The sequence below is a fragment of the Rhinopithecus bieti genome, unplaced genomic scaffold (assembly GCF_001698545.2).
Source record: "Rhinopithecus bieti isolate Rb0 unplaced genomic scaffold, ASM169854v2 scaffold_1295, whole genome shotgun sequence".
NCBI lineage: Eukaryota > Metazoa > Chordata > Mammalia > Primates > Cercopithecidae > Rhinopithecus > Rhinopithecus bieti.
In genome coordinates, this window is record NW_016803880.1 from 1,578,457 (window position 1) to 1,585,248 (window position 6,792).

Below are 6,792 nucleotides of genomic sequence, written 5' to 3' on the forward strand. Positions count from 1 at the left end.
GGAGAAATAGGAACACTTTTACACTGTTGGTGGGATTGTAAACTAGTTCAACCATTATGGAAAACAGTATGGCAATTCCTCAAGGATCTAGAACTAGATGTACCATATGACCCAGCCATCCCACTACTGGGTATATACCCAAAGGATTATAAATTATTCTACTACAAAGACACATGCACACGTATGTTTATTGCAGCACTATTCACAATAGCAAAGACTTGGAATCAACCCAAATGTCCATCTGTGACAGACTGGATTAAGAAAATGTGGCACATATACACCATGGAATACTACGCAGCCATAAAAAAGGATGAGTTTGCATCCTTTGTAGGGACATGGATGCAGCTGGAAATCATCATTCTTAGCAAACTATCACAAGAACAGAAAACCAAACACCGCATGTTCTCACTCATAGGTGGGAACTGAACAATGAGATCACTTGGACTTGGGAAGGGGAACATCACGCACCGGGGCCTATCATGGGGAGGGGGGAGGGGGGAGGGATTGCATTGGGAGTTATACCTGATATAAATGACGAGTTGATGGGTGCTGACGAGTTGATGGGTACAGCACACCAACATGGCACAAGTATACATATGTAACAAACCTGCATGTTATGCACATGTACCCTAGAACTTAAAGTATAATAATAATAAAAAAAAAAGAAAATTTAGTATTTATTGGGAACAAGAGAGATGAACACCTGAACAGGCTGGAAAACATATGAGGATAAATGCCTGAGTTCACATCAGAATGTTTGGCAAAAGAAAGAATGTTAGTGTGAAATATACAGAAATTTTGGTTATAAATTTTCCCACCAAAGTTTCACTTCAAAAAACAAACAGTGCAGACTAGTCGTTGTTTCAGAATGGAAAAAGAGTGTACCTTAGGAACTAGTTCAGGAGGATATTTTAGTTATCTTGCTTTGTTTTTTCAATCAATCATGTTACTATTTTGTGTATTTCCTTTCCTTGGGGAAATATTCTAACTCTGATCCAATGTTTTTTAAAAACTCTTTCATCATGTGCAAAATATCTTTGGTTTGTGAATTTACAAAATGTTCTTAACCTCAGAAAAAATAAATAAGTTAGAGAAAATTAAAATAAGTCCAAATCATTACGTACATTTTTTGAAATCCCTCAAGTGTAGGAAAAATGTAGGTGGAACAGAACAACAGTCAGGCTTGGGCCAGAACCTAGGAAATCTCTGAAGATGTCAAAAATGATTTAATATGAAGAGTTGTGTTCTTTTTTACTTTAGGACTTCTTCAAAAGCAGAGGAAGGGTTGGAGAAAAACATGAAAAAGAAAAGCCTATGTGAGTTCAAGGTTTGGCATGAATACTTTCCCAAGTCCAGCCAGCTTACCATCAATGATAATTCAATTTCAATCAAATCAACGGAAGGTGCCATGCTAGGTGCTGAGCTTGTATAGAAATATGAACAAGACTGTATGCTCACCCACACAAGCGGTTTAAGATGATGAAGCTGGGTGAAAGATGAAAGATAATAACTATAATATTTTATGAGATTATAATATAATAATATTATGGAGAGGATTTTCAAGCCATCTTCTCCCAGAAGTCTAAGTGAGAAGAGCTCTACTTCTCACCTGTTCAAATCCTTCCTATCCCTCAAGGGCAGCTTTAGTCCCACATCTGGTTCAGACTCTCCAAAACTTTCCAGCCCATTGTTGTTTATATCACAGATGTGAGACCATTATAAACACCTCTTGATTTGGGCTATAAAAACAGGTAAGTAGTATATTTTACTCTGAAGGAGAAGACAGCATAGTATTCAGAGGCAACAGAACACAGTGGCCAAGAGAACAGATTTCAGGGCCAGCTGACTTTGCTACAAATCCTAGGATCACCACTGGGGAACACTGGAAAAGTTAATCTTTCTAAGCCTCAGTTTCCCCATCTTCAAAATGGAAACATTAATAGTTCCTACCTCATGGAATTGTGAGAATCAAATGAGGCAGCAATTGTACTTAAAATACTAGGGGGCAAGCTAGGCGTGGTGGCTCACATCTGTAATCCCAGCACTTTGGGAGGCTGATGTAGGCAGATCACTTGAGGTCAGGAGTTCAAGACCAGCCTAGCTAATATGGTGAAACCCCATCTCTACTAAAAATAACAAAAATTATCTGGGTGTGGTGGTGCACATTTGTAATCCCAGTTACTCAGGTGGGTGAGGCAGGAGAATCACTTGAACCCAGGAGGCAGAGTCTGCAGTGAGCTGTGATCGCGCCATTGCACTCCAGCCTGGGCAACAGAGCAAGGCTCTGTCTAAAAAAATAAAAAATAAAAAACACTAGGGGGCACAGTCAAGCACTGTGGCACATGCCTGTAACCCCACTTACTTGGAAGGCCAAGGTGGGAAGATCAGCTTAGCCCAGGAGTTTGAGTCCAGCCTGAGCAACACAGCAAGACCCCATCTCTAAAGAAAAAAATGAGGGAGGGGGGAATAAATATTAGACATATAAATGTTTGTTGGTTATGACTAATGTTCATCCATGCATTCCACAAATGTTCCTTAGGTGCCTTTTCTCTGCAAGATGTTGTTCTAGGCATGAGATCCCAACAGTGGATAAAACAGACAAAGTTCCAGACCTCATGGATTCTCCATTCATATGTCAACTGGAAAACAAGTTCTATGGGGAAAGAAAGCATATAAAATATCATTTTGTATTTCCTATGGTGCTTTACACAAAATAGACAACAAGAGTCTGTGAAGGAATTCTAAGTGGAAGAGGGAAGATGTGCTTGGAAAATCTTGCACTCCTGAGCAAAGAAAAAAATTATGTGAACAAACCATCTGTATTCAATGAAGGTCTTCTAGAATCTAGTCCTTTAGTATTTCATAAAATTCAACTCCTTGGTAATTTAAAATAAAATGGATTACACAAAGTTTCCACTGCACCATGCCATGCTTTGCTCACATGGCGGAGGAGTGCATGGCATGGAAAACATTTCTGGATTGTGACGCTCAGCCAGATGAGCTCAGGTTACTTGTGTTTCATGGCCTTTCAGTCTGGAGCTTGATTGCCAGTTGGAAGCCTTGGATTGACTCCTTGATCTTAGAGCTACAGGAGGTTAGCCATGTGGCCAGAGTGACTGCAGGAGGCCAGGGAGGCTCAGGGATGCCTAGCTAAGGAATTTCACTTCTTTAAGACTTGTGTTACTATTAAAACACATTCCTCTAGGACAGTTAGTAATTTGGGCTATTAACAGTTATTCAGTCTTCACAGAAATAAGGACCAGATATATTCTCTTTTTTTAAAAAAAGAACTTTGGCCAGGCATGGTGGTTCACACCTGTAATCCCAGCACTTTGGGAGGCCAAGGCGGGCAGATCACTTGAGGTCAGGAGTTCGAGACCAGCCTGATCAACATAGTGAAATCCCGTCTCTAGTTAAAAAACAAACAAAAATAATTAGCCAGGTGTTGTGACACATGCCTATAGTCCCAGCTACCTAGGAGGCCGAGACAGGAGAATAGCTTGAACCCAGGAGATAGAGGTTGCAGTGAGCTGAGATAGCGCCACTGCACTCCAGCACTCCAGCCTGGGGACAGATGAACTCTGTCTTCAAAAAAAAAGAAAAAAAAAAAAAAGAAATTCAGCCTAATAACTAAAATAGTTTTGTTCATTGTAGGCAAACTGGAAGCTATAACTTTAGCTACATCCACGGTCTTAAGAGCAAGTTTTTGGAATTGTAGAATAACTTAGAGGTAGCTTGAAAAAACACTGGCCTTGGAAGTCAAGAGACCTGAGTTCTAGTTTTGACTAAGTAAGCTGACTGAACTTAAACAACGGAAATAATTCTCAAGCCCCAGTTCCCACATCTGTAAAATCAGAGTTCTTAGATGCCCCTACCATTGTGTTTTTTAGTACTTATGAAATAATTATCCATCATATACCCACCTCTTTCATACAATATTTAGAACAATGACCTTGTATGATAGTGTCTTAGTGTGTTTTGTTCTAGTACAACAAAATACCTGAAACTGGGTAATTTATAAAGAAGAGAATTTTATTTTCTCACAGTTCTAGGGACTGGGAAGTCCAAGATCAAGGCACCAGCATTTGGTGTCTGACGAGCGCTTTTTTGCTGTGTCCTTATATGGGGGACGTCAGATGGTCAAGAGAGACTAACTCCCTGCATCAAGTCCTAGTTTGATGGCATTAACCTATTTATAAGGGCAGAGCCCTCACGACCTAAACACCTCCCAAGGGACTCCCCTTTCAGCACTGCTGCACTGGGGATTAAGTTTTTAATACATGAATTTGGGGGAACACATTCAGACCATAGCAGATAGTTACATTTGGCATTGAGGAGATTAAAACTCAAAGAAGCTCACTTATTTACCCAAGGCCATAGGCTATGGGGGCAAAGGTGTGATTTAAGGTTATCTGCCAACTAAATAACATCCTCTTCCTCCCAAAGCACAGCTGGCTTTAATTTGCTAGTATATGAAATACCTCTGGGTTTGAAAAGAAAGAATAACCCTGACAAAAAAAAACTCATTGCCTACTTGACCCTTTTGCTTAAGATTCCCTCCACTCTGTTACTTACCTAGTGTGTAGGGCAATTTCTTTATGTTTACATTTCTGCCGTGAATAGGTTACAAAGTTAAGTCTTACCTAGAGAGGGTATCTGAGTTTCATGGAATGGATATTCAGAAGATTTGCTCTCAAATAACAGGGATCTTCATCTTCTTTCCACTTGTGTTTCAATGACTGTGAAGAAGTGTAATCAGAAAGTAAGATGGCATGCAGATCTAACTTACCCATAACAAACTCTCAAGGACTGTCAGGCATATCATTCATTATACCCTAGCAAAAAGAAGTTGTCCACCCATTCCCCTCACTGAAGGACAGCCTTCTTAATGAACATCTTTAATTGGATTAGGAGTAAAGACCTGTCTGTCCCATCACCAGCCAATCCATAAACTAGTGATTGGGCTAAAATGTGAGCTGGCCAATAAGTCTGTGCTCAAACAGGCCAGAATGCCTGTTTCAAGAGCCTGAATTGTGAAATACAGAAAACACAAGCCCTTTGGTGGACAGGGGAGCACAGAGAAGACAACAGATGCATAGTGTCTTCACATTAACACTGGGTGCTTGGAGTGAAATTAATGGACTTCTACTTCTGAGGATCCCAAACTTGTGTTGGGTTCCAAATCACTTCCCCCAGAAATTGTTCTATTACAAATCCTGTTCTTGGATTTCTAATAGATGATCTTTCTCAAATATAAATAAATAAATAAATAAATATATATATATGTGTGTGTGTGTGTATACATATGTGTGTGTGTGTATCTAAACATATATATCATACTGATACATTAAAATTCTTTTAATTGTTGGAATTGGTGACTATTCTTTAAAAGCAAAAGAGCTGAATAAACCTCTGTACAACTATTTTGTTAAACTATATACTGTAATTCTACTCTGTCAAATAACACTGAAATTAGTAGGGATTTGGCACCTGGTCTGCCAGTTCCAAGGCCTGCTTTATAATTGCTGCATTATACCACCTGAAATTATTTTTGCTACTCCAACTGACTCAATTATACTCATTTAGATCAGAAGAATTTAGTAGGACTTTCCAGTAAGAGATATCTAGTACCCGACTTACCTCTCAGCTTAAAGACTACCATTTTCTAAGACTAATTCCATATTCTCTGGGGGGGGTGAATTTTAAGCATTTGGTTTTAATCCATCTGTAACGTCTATACCACAAAGAAGCTGAAATATTTTAAGTATGATGAAACTATATGTAAAGATATGTGGTATTGATTATTTATAAAAGCAATGACTGCTCTTCCAGTAGGCAAACAAGCTTCTTCTCTTTAGAGGCTTCTTTGCTCACCTAATGAAGACTGGCCAATAAAGTTGAGCCAGAGGGTGTCTAACCTCTGACGTATTGAAGGCACTCAGCCTTGTTGTTTCTGCTTCCATCAACAGTAACGAGTTCTGCATGCCTTAGAAAAGAACAAAGCCCTTGGTTATTTCCCAGATTTTCACTCTCAATGTTCCTACCCCATCTAGCTCATCTGATGCTTGGAGGAATCCTTCTTCACACATTTAAATTTAATGTTAGCATTTCCTTCATTGACTCATTAACTGCCCTCTGGTGCAGGTTAACCAATGACCCTAAAAGAGGTCTCCAGTTGCTCTCCAAGGCTGATGAGCAATTCTCACCCTGCACTTCAGCCAACAAAAATGTTGTGCCATTTTACAAGCAGCAGAAGTCCCAGAAGGCCACACAGTTCCATGGCCTGATATACGCAGAAGAATAATAAAAAATTTTACGGCTCTGGGGAAACCTATCAATCCCAGGAGTGCCCCAAGGCAGGTAAAGTTGGTGTGTCCTCACTCAGCCTCCTGCCTTGACAACTTTACCCGAGAACACTTAGACTTGCAGGGCATGGTCTGTAAAACATAAAAACAGCCCTGGATTTGAGATAAACATATGCACCAGATTCTGCCTATATGCATTCATAGCTAACTGTATCTTATCTTAGAAATCAGGGGAATTGTTTATTTGAAGCATGAAACCTAAGTTAATGAATGGGATATTTTCGTATTCTTGCAAAGCCAAGAAATATACATTCTACTGCCCACTGGGAAAAAAAAACAGGATATTTGCCAATGGAAGTCCAGTTAGGATATTAGCCTCTGATAGCAGCTGACTTCCATCTTATCCAAGGGCTCTTTCAAAAGTTTTCCCAACTTTCTGATAACTTTGCTCTCTCTTTTTCCTTTCTCTTTTTTTTTTTTTTTTTTT

General features: G+C 39.5%; 2 long non-coding RNA genes across 2 annotated transcripts in view; both read right to left on the minus strand.

Moving 5' to 3' along the window:
• The window catches only part of LOC108518173 (uncharacterized), an 8,389-nt gene extending 3,449 nt beyond the window's left edge, over positions 1 to 4,940 (minus strand). The window contains exon 1 of the long non-coding RNA XR_001882306.1: positions 4,644 to 4,940. This is a non-coding gene — a long non-coding RNA (uncharacterized LOC108518173). The remainder of the gene's footprint in view (positions 1 to 4,643) is intronic.
• Positions 4,941 to 5,891: 951 nt separating this feature from the next.
• Positions 5,892 to 6,792, minus strand: part of LOC108518171 (uncharacterized) — a 9,788-nt gene continuing 8,887 nt past the window's right edge. Inside the window, exon 3 of the long non-coding RNA XR_001882305.1 lies at positions 5,892 to 5,986. This is a non-coding gene — a long non-coding RNA (uncharacterized LOC108518171). The remainder of the gene's footprint in view (positions 5,987 to 6,792) is intronic.